General features: G+C 40.7%; 1 long non-coding RNA gene across 1 annotated transcript; it reads right to left on the bottom strand.

Moving 5' to 3' along the window:
• Positions 1-12,101: 12,101 nt before the first annotated feature.
• On the bottom strand, positions 12,102-13,843 carry LOC146698326 (uncharacterized). The gene is made up of 2 exons (XR_014923014.1): positions 12,315-13,843; positions 12,102-12,235 (listed from the first exon to the last, which is right to left on the bottom strand). It is a non-coding gene; the product is annotated as an uncharacterized LOC146698326 (long non-coding RNA).
• Between the last annotated feature and the right edge of the window lie 950 nt (positions 13,844-14,793).

Raw genomic sequence — 14,793 nt, 5'->3', positions numbered from 1 at the left:
GTTTATTGTTTCGATGTGATTTTCCGTGAGCAGTAACAAGATGAAGCTCAAAATTCCTGGGAACTGAAATGGCATTGCCTCGTTTTCCCTGCTCTAAGCACATTAGATGGTGTCGTACACAGACTGGAAGGTCGGCTAAGGTATTAGCAATAATGGCCTAGAAAGGAAGAAAGAGATATCGCATATTAGTAGTTTTGCACCAAGATGTGTGTCAGACAAGAGTTACTGCAGGGCAACTCCGCTGCAGTGTTACAAAGGACTTTTGAGCAAACACTTAAGGGAAACACAAAAGAAACCAGAACAGAAACAGATCTGCAGGCAAAGAGGTCAACAGCAGCTGTCAGTCAGTGCAATGAAGAGATGATAGCTTTTCAAGCTGATATTTGAAAACTTCTGTAAACGTACACCTCAGCTGAAAGCATCAGCGGGGCAGGAATTACGAAGCTTAAACTACTAAATTGCGCTGAGGTGAGGTTATAGGTCAGGATAAGGGTGACAGAGTAAGAATATGCTGTAAAAAGGAAAAAGGTTAGGGGTGGGAGAGATGCAAAGAGAAGTGGCTCATAATGGAGAACTGTGTGTGTGTGTAGAGAGTGAAGGTGAGCTAGCGCAGAGTGGGAAGGTGATCCTCTCGTCTCAGAGATTAGGGTCACTGAGGTCGGCAGGTTTATCTTACATAAGTCTCAGGACAGACGAGCCTTCTTACGCACAAAGACGGAGAGAGAGAATAGTTTGCCTATCTTACTAAACTGTGCTGGGTAAATATAATTTTGTGCATGTTTCAAAAGCAGCAAGTGTTTCATACCAACACACCTAAACAGGTAATGAGATTAAATCATTTTACTGAACTTGCAATCAATATTTTAAGCATTTTCTGAAAGAAAGTGTGATGGTAAATAATATAAAGTTTTATTTGATAAGGTGATAACAACACAATTTAAGCTAATATGACATTAATCTGCACAGCACTGTGCTCAAGTCTCAAGCCATCCTTCTTTCCTACATATTTTTGCAAGAAAAATGGGAAATAGGTGCAGCTATGTATTGGTATGTACAAACATGCATGGCAAATATAAGGCAAAAACACAGTTTAAAAAAAAAAAAAAAGAATGTGAATATTTCGGTCTGACCACCTTTACTGTGCAGGAGTCTTCGGGAATAGTTCTCCAGACTCTTCTTTGGTTATTGGCTGCCTTTGGTTCCATTCTCTGTCAGGATGATCAAGACACTACTTCAGTAATGTTGAAGTCCGGGCTCTGGGAGGCCAATCCATGACTGATAGTGCTCCAGTATGAGTTTTTCTATTCATGTATTCTTTTGCCAAACTGGAGATGGATCAACTAAAGGGCCAGATGCTTAAGTCTTCCTTGGATTCTTTCCTATTTCTTAAGCATAAGACTTTTTGATACCATTTATCTGCCGTAGATAGTTTTTTTTAGTTAGTTCTTTTTACTTGAATGATCCATATCTCAGTGTTTAGTGAAAAAAGAAAAGAAGAAAAAACAACAACTTTCTTCTCAAAATGATCAAATACAAAGACTGGACGGATGGATGGACTGGACTGGCGCCAATGGAGAACTGTTCATCAACTTTAAACGATTATTACCAGAAAGTCTGACTCCTTGGAAGAATAATATAAAGAAATGTCGGTGACTTAAGACTTGAACTTGTACTTTTGATTAGTAATTTCCTGTTTCAGTTCAGTTCATTCCAATAGTTATACTCAGTGTTTGCTCAAACAGAAGCAGAAATCATCACACTATATGAATAATTTAGATTTTGCTGAGATTCAGCTGCTTGTGATAATTCATTTGTTGAATGTGTGAGTCAGAGCTCCTGTCATCACTATGTTTAGTGTGTTGTGGTTGCTGACAGCAATGGTTGCAACTATGGCCATAGTTCATATGATGCCTTGGTGTGTGGGAGACCTGTGTTATGCACTGTTGACCTGTGAGCAGAAAAACACACAACCCATATTAGCACAATGTAAAATGTTTATGCATGGACTGGTGTGCATTGGTGTGCATTTTTGAACACAAACGGGTAGCTTTATCAGATCTAAGTGCGATAAAGAGTGCGAAACCTCATAAGATTATCATATTTTCAGTCTCACATGCCAGTTTGATAACAGATAGAACCCCATACAGAGATCTCACATCACATTGTGATTGCAGTTTAAGAAGATGCCTGCAAATGACTTTTGCTTTTTACAGAAAATGAGAGCTGTGGATGTTTTTCATTACATGAAAGCAGTCTCAAATCGTGTCCAAGGTCAACAAAAGGCTCAAGGGGTCTAACATGGTCATGGCAAAAGGCTATGTATTGGTCATGCTCTGTCTGTTAGCACGGTAACAACTTCCTGTAAGAATTAACTGATTTGCTCATAAGCCAACCAAACTGGGTGAAGAGTCAAGAGGTGACTGGGTCACCAAGGACCTTTCAATCTGTCTTCCAACTATTGCCAAGATATTTCAGCACTTATGATGGTGCAGGTGGAGAAGTAAGTGTGGCTACAAAGCATTGTGGCAATCCATCAAGCTCTCACTGACGTCTCAATTTCACCAAAGCACTCGCATCCACAGAGCCAGGAAGGAGGCGTGGCTTAAACCTGGATTCAAAGCCTGCTGCTTGAACTGAAGTGGCTTTTTGCTGTCATGCTCTGGCATGAGATAGCAAAGTCATGATTTTCAGTAATTATTTTAAGACATTTTTTTTTTTCCATTTTTCTGGCATCCTTCTTTCATGGTTCCTGTGGACACTTAGCTGTCGTGTACCATATTGCACGTTGCTGTGTGGCTCTTTGACCCTCCTTTGTAACCGTCTTTCGCTCGAAACAGATCAAATTTTTGGCTCTGATGCAGCCCACCACTGCTTTGAGTTTACCAGCTGCTTCATATGAAATTGCATTCTTAAGACCGCTAATAGCAGCTTAAAAAGTGTATATTTATATACTTGGCTGGAAATTCTCAAATATAATATATGATGTTCTTTGAATACCAGTACCACCAGTTAGTTTCCTGTCTGGAATAAAAAAATGTTATCATCATTTCTGTAGGTCTCAAAATAGCTTTATATTTACGACAGGAGAAAAAAATACCACTGAATGGGGTCCAGGCAATTTGGAGAGCATTTAAGCCCACAACATATTACAAACATAACCTTTCCTGGGTAAACCACAATATTCTTCTCTCAGAGACAAATGAAACCATTTTAGGCTGGCTCATCAGTTGCTGAGGTAACAGGACCCAGATGGTAGAGCTGATATAAAAGCCAGGTAATTTCATACAACAGCACTGTGAAAGGACTTGATGCGTCTCGTTTGAAACAGTGCAGACTCTCCACCTTTGCGTAAAACCAAACCGAGATACAGCATCCGTGTTTCTCCCCAGCGAGATCATTCTTGTAAACATCTATCATTTCCTTAAAAAGAAATTTCATTACTTTCCAATTTAATCCAATTGGTGGGAAAGAGTCTTGTGGGGGAAGGGGAAATGCTGAGAACTCCTTGGCAAGAAAGAGACTGTTGATTTTCTTTTGAAAGCTGCACAGTGCGACAAGATGAGGTTGACTGATCTGATTATTACCGCTGAATGCAATTGTCACACACAGGCTCAGACAAACACTTAGAAACATTACAGACTACGTGGAGGTTTGTGTAAGCAGACGAGGAAGACATTTCTCCTGATTCCTTATGAAATACTGCAGTTAAAAAAATTAGTCAAACCCATGGTCACTGATGTTTTCAGAATATTTGGACAATTAACGACTGATCTAGGAAACTTTGCAAAGGCGGCATACTCAAAGAGAAAACACATAAAACTGACATTTTAAAGGCATTTCCATTTCTTGAATCAGAATCAGAAGTTCCAGATAAGGTTCCAATAATTAGAACCTTCTTAGTTCAACACAGGTGGACCCTGTGCTATTTAAACTTCTTCATTGTCTGCTTTTTTCTTTGCTGTTTAAGTGTGTATTGTCTTCATGCCAGGATCCTAAAAGCTCAAGGCTTCTGATAAAAGTTTGCAGTGAGTGTGGCAAAGGATTTAACAAGATCCCTAATTAAATAAAAATAAATAATTGCACTATGAGGCAAATTTTCTGCAAGTGGCACTGACTTCAAACAATTGACAGTTTGTCCAGAACTGGCCATCCCAGCTAAACTGTCACTAGACAGAGTGTTTTATGTGGAAAAAAACTCTCCGAGAACTCCATAACATCATCACAGGATCTGCAGGTATAGAGCCAGCAGCTCTCGGTGTCAAAGTACACGTGTCTACAATCAGAGACTTCACCTTTAAACTTGGTACACACTTGCAACCTCACTTTGACATTAAGAACATGTGTGCTGTCACGGTTCTCTGCTGTTGTACCATCTAAAAATTTTACAACGCATTAAACAAAATGTGTTTATTTGTTTCCTTGCTTTTACAGTTTTAGGACGTGAAAAGTAACATATTGTGTTTATCTCCCAGATTTAGATTGTTGGTGGGTAAAAGTTTCACTTGAAATGTATCCATGCTAGATGTTTTTCATTGCTTTCAAGGATAGATGGAGGCAGATAAGCTCCTTGGAAACCAGCTGAAAAAAGAAGATCAAGATGTTTACCTTGGTTTGCGCTAAGCTAGAGGCTGGGGCCCACACCAGGTGTGACAGCTCAGTAAAATCTAGCCAGGTCACCAGTCTGTTAAGATTGGTGATCTCTGGGAGGAAGCTGGAGAAGCTATATTTTTGCTAATCACTGAACCACCTTGCCACCCTTGGACCTGACCTCAAAAAACACTTTGCTCATGAGTATATGGGCTCAGTCCCTCATTTCAGGTCATACTGTGTAAAACTTTTAATCCATGTTGTACAGTTTGGTTATTTTTTGGTACCCAGAGAACGCTCATTTGCCTACAACTAGCCATTGGTCGAGTATATCCATCATAGGAGCCAATGCTCACTCATCACATCTGGCTCCAAAACACAAAGAAACCTAATGAACAGACCTGAAACGCAGGTTTTTCATAGCAGATATTTTGATCTGTTGTGATGTCTGGAAAAAATTAGAGGCATAAATAAATGTTGGCTATAATTCTTGGTGTTCTAATGTTAGTATATGTTAGCTCACTATCATGGCTTTACTGGAGCAGAGTCATTCTTACTATTACTGACTTGCCTCAGACGAAGTGCATCATGCGTGTGTATTAAAATGGAGAGGATTAACATATTTTATTTCCTTAATGCTAAAAACAAAGCTTTGGAAATTTGACAGCATCCTACTAAAGATGGGATAAACGAATACCAACAATATTACCTTTGGTACACTTGCATAAGTTTATATGTAGTTTAGTTTAAATACCCTTGACATGCACAAGCGCAGAAAAAGACTGTTTTCTCCCTTGAGTCTGGGTCACTCACGGTCGTGTGTGAGACTGAGGCAGCATTGAGGCCCGCAGGCTGTCGGCTCGCTCTGCGGAGCTGCCTGCTTGGTTCACAAGGGTCAGTGTGCGGATGTGCTCTGTTTGCACTGCAAAGTCACCCTGCTGCCAAAGTTAGTGCTTTAGAGCCATCACCAGAAAAAGAACTGCATATTTGGAAATCTGAGATTCCTCCCCCCCAACCTTACTCTTTCAGTCAACATGTTTGCATGAAAGTGTGGCGATCTATTAAGCTTGTGTTTAAATTAGAATGAAAGGTAGCATGAGATACTAAATACATGTTGAGTTCAGATAGTAAAAGCAGTATCGCCTTTGCCATGTTTTCATGACTTTCTGGGTATAAACAAGTACAAGTAACATATGCAAACTGTATGACAAGCAGGAGCGTATGTGTGTTTTTGACACAGTCTAGCTTCCTCATCCATTCCCCAGGAAAGTACAGTAATTCATTGTCTGACAGCTGTTTTCTTTTCTGTGAGCCTGCCTTGCTTGGATCCTCGGTGTAATTCCACACACAGGGCCAGCTGGAGATTTTCCTGAAAAAAAAGAAAAAGAAAATGCCGACTGAGCCCTGAGCTGACAGATTTGCCAGCAAAAAGCACCAAAACAGCATCACTGGTCCAGAAATTAACAGACTCAGTCTCCTACAGTTTGATTTATTCACCTATTTCATGTCCAAAACACATAAAACCAAACTCCAATGGAATCATAATTGAATTTGACTTTTAATTCAATTATGTGTGAGTGGATTTTCTTGGACATCTTCATGAACACCTGTTTCATCTTTCAGTTCAAGCTCCGTACAGTATCCTGTATACAACAACCAATGTAAGCATTAAAATGCAATTTTAAATAGGGCCTTAGTTTGGCATATTTGCTAACTTTTAGTAATTATTAACACAAAAACTGTATGAATGTACTAAATTAAATAAATGCAAAAATATTAGACTTTTAATCCTATTAAAAAAGTCTGGGAATCACCTAAAAATGGAAAATGAAGAAATGGATGTACCAGTGCTACATTTAAATTCTTGGAGTCCCCTTTCATAGATTTGCATTATTCACCGTGTTCAAAATATTCCTCATTTATTTTACTGGGCCTTGGTGCAGTTATAACAAGTTATTTGGTCTCATTTTGTCTTTTGTGTGTGTCTTTTGTCCTGCTCCCTGCCCTCAGTCCCAGCAGGTCTCGGCAGATGGCTTCCCCTTACTTAGCTGGGTTCTGCCGGAAGTTTCTTCCTGTTAAAAGAGAGTTTTTCTCTCCCTTCTTCGTGGAGGTTGTTTGATTGTTGGGGTTTTCTTTTAAATTATTGTAGGGTCTATACCTTATTATATAAAGCGTCTTGAGGTGACTGTTATTGTGATTTGGTGCTATAGATTAAACAGAATTGAATTGAACAGTTTATTCTTTCTCCCTCTTTCAATCTACTTCTTGTTTTATTTTGAAGGTATGTGCCTTTCAGTATTTTGACTTCCTTCCTTTGTTCTTTTCCCTACCCTCTTATCTGATTGAATTTATTAGTTCCTCTTTCATGTCTCTGTTCCTTCTGTCTTTTTCAGGTTGCTGTGCTGTTTCAAAGTCTCCCTAGTTTCCAAAGTTCATGCTGTTGGCTGCTGATATTTTGGATTTCTCTCCTGCTTCTGTTAGTTACTGACACAATGTTCTGTGATTAAGGAGGCGAGCTTGGGATCTCTGTAATATCTGATTAGTTGTAACACTCCGAGCAGAATTGCAATGACATTTACTGGTATCTTCAGAGAATCATATCTAGCCTTACACAGTTTAATGCAATAAGACTGTCAAACGCTGTGCATTAATAACACAGTTTGACAGTATTATTACTGTTATAAATGTAACATCCATATGTTCTTATCGTGTTGTCACACAAACAAACCCAGCTTGCAATTTGAACTTTATTAAACACAGAGCATTTTCATTTCACACATGAACATCTGATAGCTTATGACTGGATGAAAGCGATGGCACAATGAAGCAGTCCAGGTCAGAACAGGCTAAGGGATGAGCTCCAGCCTGCTGCGATCTGAGTGCCAGGTCTCTCGATGAGTCATGAGCAGAAGCCATTTTACAACCATTTTCCCTTTCATTTCCTGTCTGGATGACCCAAACCTCTCTGGAGGGTAGCTTGTAACATATCCCCAGCTAGGTTTGGACACCATCTCTTGCGTTAATTTGTAGACAGGATGTTTAACCAGGCCGCTTGGAGGGGTCATCGGAGGGGAACCCTAGGGTGATTTTCCTCTGATGCTGCAACATAAGTGTTTTCGCCTCTTTGTTGAAGGTGGTGAAAGCTACTCACCACTACAGCATGATATTTATCACCAACTTTGTATAAAAAACCTAATAAAACAGAGTTTTCACGGTTCTCCTTTTTTTCATTTCTGCAGCTGAAGGATTACATGATCCTCTGTGGGTCGAACAAACTTTTGGCCTCTCAGCCTCATGAAACACTGATCTGATCTACTGGGATGGCAAAAAAACATTAAAAACGCATGTTTATCTCAGCGTCTGGAAAAGTCATACTATGTCAAACAAGGGCTTAAGTAGATGGCTTCAGTGTCTCTGACCTGATAACTTCTTAATCTTGCATATCTGTTAACAAGGGTCCTCCCCTCTCTTTAAATCCAATTTGTCAGTTCACGTTGTAGACAACAACACTCTCTGCTTTGTCAATATTAGATCTTGCTGCTGGCCATTTGCTTTGCTTCCATCTGTCTTTGTGTGATTTTACCAACATACTCGTAATTTTAATGTTATGCGTCTTGTATCCTAATGACAGGCATGTTTGTAGGTGTAAACTTTCAACTGCAAGGACTGCTTCCCTCTGTGCATATGCAAAGTCAAGGAATTACAACTGAAACGCTTACGAGTGGAGCAATGACGAAAACTTTGAAAGATAAGGGCTTCCAGGGGCTTGGTTTTAATGTTTTATTGGCACACAGTACCAATTTTCAACATACCTCTCTCCTCAAGCCCTCATTAAAGCTAAAATTACACCAGTTAACGGCTTATAACCGCTGTATCGCAGCAGCTTGTCGGTGAAAGTGCAGCTCGTCAAAGCAGCCCCTGTTACTCTGGACAAGCCTCTGTGCAACAGCGATGGAGCAACACTCAGATCCAAAACCGCTGAGCCACAGCTATACTTACCTGAAGATTACAGTAATTATCAGGTTTCCCATCGTCATACCTGTACCAGCACAATCCTTACTGCACTGTACACACCAGCCCCAGCACAGGTAAGTATAGCCCCCAAGTATTCAACTTAAATGACAGATGCTTCCAGATCATGAATGAGTGTGGAAATAGCTGACCACAGGGTAGGACCACTTGGACAACTTCCAGGAAACTAGATTACACTTTAAGTGTACACAGCCTCAGTGAATGAACAGTGACGCTCACAGGAGATGAGTGAATGGCTCTGAGACAAGTGGTGTTAACAGATATCTGCTAGGGGTGAAAGGGGAAGGACACATCTAAGATCTTGAATTTTTGGATGTAGACTTGGCATGCTATATGTGGGCTATCCTCCACCAGCACAGCCTCCGCAAATTACTTTTTGCAGAAACGTGTTCAGTCGTTTTGAATAAATGAAGTGTGGGGTTTACTGTCTCTGTTCTGTGATAAACTGGCACTAGCCAATGAAGAATTAATAACACAACTCAGGTCACTCAGTTTGCTAAAGATACACTAAATCCCAAGTTTTCCCCGCTATTGTGGCCAGTAATACGTATTTGTGTGTGTGTATCTCCTTTGGATAAAAGGAGCTGTGTAAATCAAAACCATCTCTCCTGTAGACCTTCTACAACCTTCACTCCATGTTGAACTTCTTCAGTTTTATGGTTCTACTTTATCTCTCTACAGGAGCTTTTGGATACATTTTTTAACTTTTTGACAGAGCCAGACTTGTTATTTCCCCCCACCTCCAGTCTATATCCCGATCTACTAACTGCCTCCTGACTACAACTCCATACTTGGCAGATAAATTTGAGAACTTTTGAGGGGAGTTTTTGCATCTTACTTGAATATATTTCCTATCTATTTCTTTAATTCCCATAAACAGGATGACAGGCCTTTGAGTGGATCTGTAATTATATAAATTTGCACACATTTTGAACATTATTTAAATTCCGTCTTATTTTTTCAGTTTAAATGTATTAAAAACTATGTTCAGAGTATGTTTTATTTCATTTTTCACTCGGTGCTTTAAGTGGGTTGTTTAGCCAAAGAACAGGCCTTCTCCCCAGTGCTTCATGAGGTCATTGTATCTGAGTTACAGTCTCGGTCCGGGTCATAGGCCGGTCCTGTTCACGCTGAGGCCCTCATGTGACTGTTGCCTGTTGTTCTGGGATCCAGCCGTGCTGGTCCGAGAAATGCTGTCAAATGTTGACAACTCCAGAGAAAAATCTGGAGAGGAAAGAAAAAAGGGGGGGTGGGGGGAGTGCGAGAGAGAAAGAGAAAGATTATAGATGACACAACATGAAGAGAAAAAAAAGAGCTTCGACACAGCCAAAATCTTGTCCTTTTCAGGCTGGACATGCCAAGTGCTAAACAAGCGTTATGTATTAGTTTCTGGGGTTCACATTTATTCTGATGTTATGAGTTGCTGCTTCATAAATCAGTGCATTATTATGCGTATGAAGAGGGTTGCAGTGGACGGGCATCTGCTGGCTAATTCAAGCAGATGTGGAACAAGAACCGTAACTCTGAAAATGACTGTAGAGTGCTCTCAAATGCTAACAGCATTTGACTTCCAAAAGAAGCAGATTGTGCTGAACCTAGCTGAACAAAAAAAAGGGTGATGGCAAAAGATAATATTTGGCCTTGTGAGGCATAATACTGTACCTTTTCTTTGGAACTGCCTTTTGTAATTTTGGCTGAACCGTGCCTAAAGTTCAGCAGCTCTCCTCATATATATTTTGAAACGACTCTGCTGGACACCGGTACATCTCTAACCGCAATGGAGTGAGAACAGGCGTCAACTGACTGCCTGCAAGTGCAGTGATGAGACCCGCAGTGACCAAAGCGACATAAACCTGACACAGGATGGGTTGCTACACTGTATTCATCTTCCCTAACATGAGTAACCACACATACACTTCACCGCCTATGATATAGTGCCATAATTGCAGATAGCCCCACCACAGAGCTTTTGTCTGAAGCTTCCTGGCTGCAGACGTTCCTCAGCTGAAACAATAAAGGGATCGATGCCTTGCTTTTCTTCTTCTCTTCATGCCAGTATTTGTACTGACCTGTTTTATTTTAACCTTCCCAGCATCCTCCTCCTCCCCTCTCCGTTGTGTGACTTCTTTGTGTGCTCAGTTTCCTGACATGTGAGGAATCTAATTCTGCTTCTTATTAGGCATGACCGCAATGACCCCGCGCTGCGATTGAGCCAGCGTGTCCTTTCCGACAACAGGAAACACCGTCACCTACAATTAGCCAACCAATACACAGTGTCTGGCTCCAATCACAGATCCTCAGGCTAAGGGATCGAATTTTGTTAAACATGGAAGCCAATTCACAAATCGGCCCGTGGAGACGAAATGTAAAACACAAATTTTGTCTTGGTTTGCAACACTGTTTACCCCAGATAGATCTGACAGCCAACAGGACGCCTTGAAACCGAGGAATAACATCGCTGTATGAGCTGATCTGGACAGCTCACTTGTTCTGTTCACTTTCAGGGGCTGTTTGAGTCCTTAATGCAAATCCTGTCACCAAAAAATAAATGCTTTGAAATATAACTTTATTCATCAGAGTGCTCCAGCACTGCAGGGAATTTGGGATTCATGGGAAAGCAGTCACTATATCCTCCGTAGAGTGACAGAGAAATTTAGAGTTCATTATATAATTTATAGACTTTGTTTCACAGGCCTCACTTTCTGATTAGTAGCTGCTTTTTTCTTTTTTTATGTTGTTGTTGTGTCTACATCTGTCTCAACTTACATCAAGTATTCAGTCAGTTATGCTTCCCAGAACATTCTCCAGAGAAGTGGTACCTTTTCATCTGTGAGCATTTATTCTAAATGCTGTCTAAGCGTGTTGTGTTACAGGCCGCTGAGGCAACTGTCAGTTGTCAAGTTATGTTTCTGCTCCTCCTTCTTGTATTAAGGTGGTTCAAAAGGGCCTCTTTAGAAACTGTGTTGCCTTAGTTTAATGATGATAAAAGAACAAAGTAACAAAAAACTTACACATTCAGTAATGCATTTGAGAATTAGTGCCAGTTTTGCTTTGTGTCAGCTATATGTGTGTAAGCAGCAATTGTGACCATTTTTATGTGAACTAATATACAGAAATGTTGGGTTTGACATTTTGGTCATTAAATTATTCACTTTCAATAAAACTGTTTTACAAAAAAGCAAAAAACCTCCAAAAACCCCAAAAATCACTTGGACAAAGAAGTAACAATTGCAAAATTTTAGCTAATGCTAACCATGGCTGGCTAGCTTGGAAGTATCCATAATTCTCTAGAATATGGATGGCAATTGTGGAAGTCAAAATATCACCTAATCTAAAATGCAGCACGGTGGTGCAGTGAGTAGTGATTAAACCTCACAGTAAGAAGGTCCTGGAGTGAAATGCACCTGTTGGTTGTAGCATGTCTATATAGGATTTATATTTATTGTCACGGAGGAGCAGGGAGGACTCGGCGCAGACTGAAATCTCAGAAAAACAGGTTTATTTACACACTCCAGGTGCACTATATACAGGTGAAGGAGAAGGGGGCCAGGGTTCCCAGGGGTGCAGAGCGGGGTCGGGAAAAGCGTCCAGAGTCTCCAAACCAAACACGAGAAATCTGCATACAGAGAACAAGGGTTAGCACGGAACTTTCACGGACAGAGCTCAAAACTGGCTGAGGCTAAAGTAGCACTGACGAGCGTTATTCAATAGTCCAGCGGCGAGGTGCTCTCAGTCACTGCCTTAAGTAGCGGGAGCAAACAAGGTGAGGAGCCACAGGTGATTGCCTACAGGTGGTGGAGGCCGGGAGCTCACAATGAGCTCCGCCCAGGCAGCGAGCAGAGAGAGAGGAGAGAGAGAAAAGACAAAACATAACATGTAGCCACACAGGGCCAGCCGAGCAGGCACGGGGACCATGACATTTATTGTCTTTTGGTTATAGAAAATGATGAAACAGCACTCCCCCATTATTCATAGTAGCTTCAAATTACACGAGGTTACATTACATCCGTTTGGCAAAGGCCCGAAACAGTGAGCAGTAAGGTAGAAAATAAGGCACTAGTATCAGTAGAGTGTTGTGTCTGGTGAAAATGCATTTGCAAATGTTGGTAAGGGTAAGTTATAATAAAAAGCCGTGGGGATATCAGTTTATTATTTATGACATCTGCATAGCAAATCTTTAGCAAATGGATTATAGAAGTGCTAATGGCTCCCATGAATAGTTCATAAACAATACACAGCATATTGTTTGAATAAATGATAACCATTAATGCAGCTGCCCTTTGGTTGGACTGGGATCATGGGATCTGTGGGAGTTGAAGAATGTTAAACGTGCCTCTGTGTCAGGCCTGCTCATGAATCGCTTTGGTGGCACGTCTGGACATGCATATGATACCTGAATGAATGTTTTAGGATATATCTAGCGCAAACATGTATGCATCAATCTTTTTAGACCCACTTATTTAGCAGTACAGACTCATGTAAAACATTTATCACACTTAGCATCTTTTCTGTCACATTTATACATGTCAAGTGAAAATCTTTCAGAGCTGCAAATATAGCATGAACATGTACGGGCACGTGAAAAAGTAAAGTTTTGATGGTTGAGCTGCCTGCCATCACAGCTTTCACATATTATTCCTCATGTTACATTATTTACATATTGGGGAACAGAGAATACCAGCTCTTTCTTTGGATGGGGACCATGCAAAAAATGTGCGCGTGTGGTGGCTGCAGTTTTCCAACATGCCATGTGGGAAGGCTATTTCTTCGTGACATCTCTCAGTAGCTATGTCTAAACGAAACACATTCTCCGGGATGAGTAATCTCAGTTCTTCCATAGCGTAATCAAAATTAACCTTCGTGCTGCTTTGCTGAGATGACGGATTGGGTGAGGGAGGAAGAACCTTTGCACACATCAATCGAGCTGCATGTAGACACCAGAAAAACACAGCAATATGAATGCTAACTTACTGAGTTCAGAGATCTGCTGGGAGAAGCACATTTCCAAGTGACTGCTGCCAGAAAGCAAGTCATATGAGGAAGGTTGTTCAAGCCAGTGGTGCTTAACTAACCCAACTTTAGAAGAAATCGGTAGGAAAAGCTTTAAGACGCATTATTTTAATGTATTATGGAACACTGGGTCTTCTGAAACGTCCCTTCAGATTTTTTCTCCAGAGCATAAAACATGAATCTCTCTGAAAGCAGATTTTGTTTGAGTAATGCCTCCATTCTCCATTATACTCCGTTGCGGACACAGACACGAACAGCTGGAGACCTGACAGTTGAGCAGTCATTCCTGTTATATTACTTTGAAGATCTGCTTGAAATCCCCCACCCGGGGTGCATGCGCAGTTGGTGCACTGTAATGTAAATTGTCCACAGACGAGTTCACGAGGTCACAAAAACCAGGCGGGCACGCGGACTTAAGTACAGACCCTCGTGCTCACCATCTGATGACGAATTTATGTCGCTAAAACCCGAGCAGACCCTAGCTGACTTGTAGACGTGGAAAATATAATTGATGTTTAAGAATGAGTCAGCTGCAGCTTGCAGTGGTCTGCTTTGGAAGTTCCTGAAAATGTAATTTAAAGATGTTTTCAAGTTCAGGGAACAGACTCTTCCAAAGGTTGTAACTGTCCTGAAGAGGATAATGATAGAGGTATAAGTTGTTAAAGAAAGGGCACAGTTGGAGAGTTTAAAAAAAGGCAGTTTTTACACTTGGGCTCAGAGTGAAGGCTGAAGCGCAGCTGTCATTCTCAAAGTTAAGAGAAAGAGAGCAGGTAGAAATAGATGTGAAAGAGGCTCCTTTCCATCACAAAGAGACAAAGCAGAGAGTTAATACCACATGAGAAGAAAAGAACTAATTATTGAAATGAAAAGCCAGGCCGATCATGCAGAGGTCACTTTGTCTCTCTTTTGACTCTCATTTTCTTTTCCCTGATGGTTTCTTTGTGCTTTCATAGCCACCTGTCCTGTGTGTGCCATTTGCATTGTCGCCAGAAAAGGTCACTGCGTTTACTGTCACATGGTGTTACATAACAGTTCCCGCCTTAAATTTCCCTGCTCACAATAACAAATTCAAACCAGAGTAACATTGTTTGATTCTTTATTTATTTATTTTTTAAATTGAATTATACAAGTCTAGTGCTGTTTCATTTCTCATTTAATAAAGCA

This window comes from Copadichromis virginalis, linkage group LG11, assembly GCF_057382275.1.
Source record: "Copadichromis virginalis isolate Kocher_CV1m ecotype Utaka linkage group LG11, C_Virginalis_male_GT1.1, whole genome shotgun sequence".
Classification (NCBI taxonomy): Eukaryota; Metazoa; Chordata; class Actinopteri; order Cichliformes; family Cichlidae; genus Copadichromis; species Copadichromis virginalis.
The sequence above is the reverse complement of the archived record's forward strand: the minus strand, read 5'-3'. Positions and strand labels throughout refer to the sequence as shown.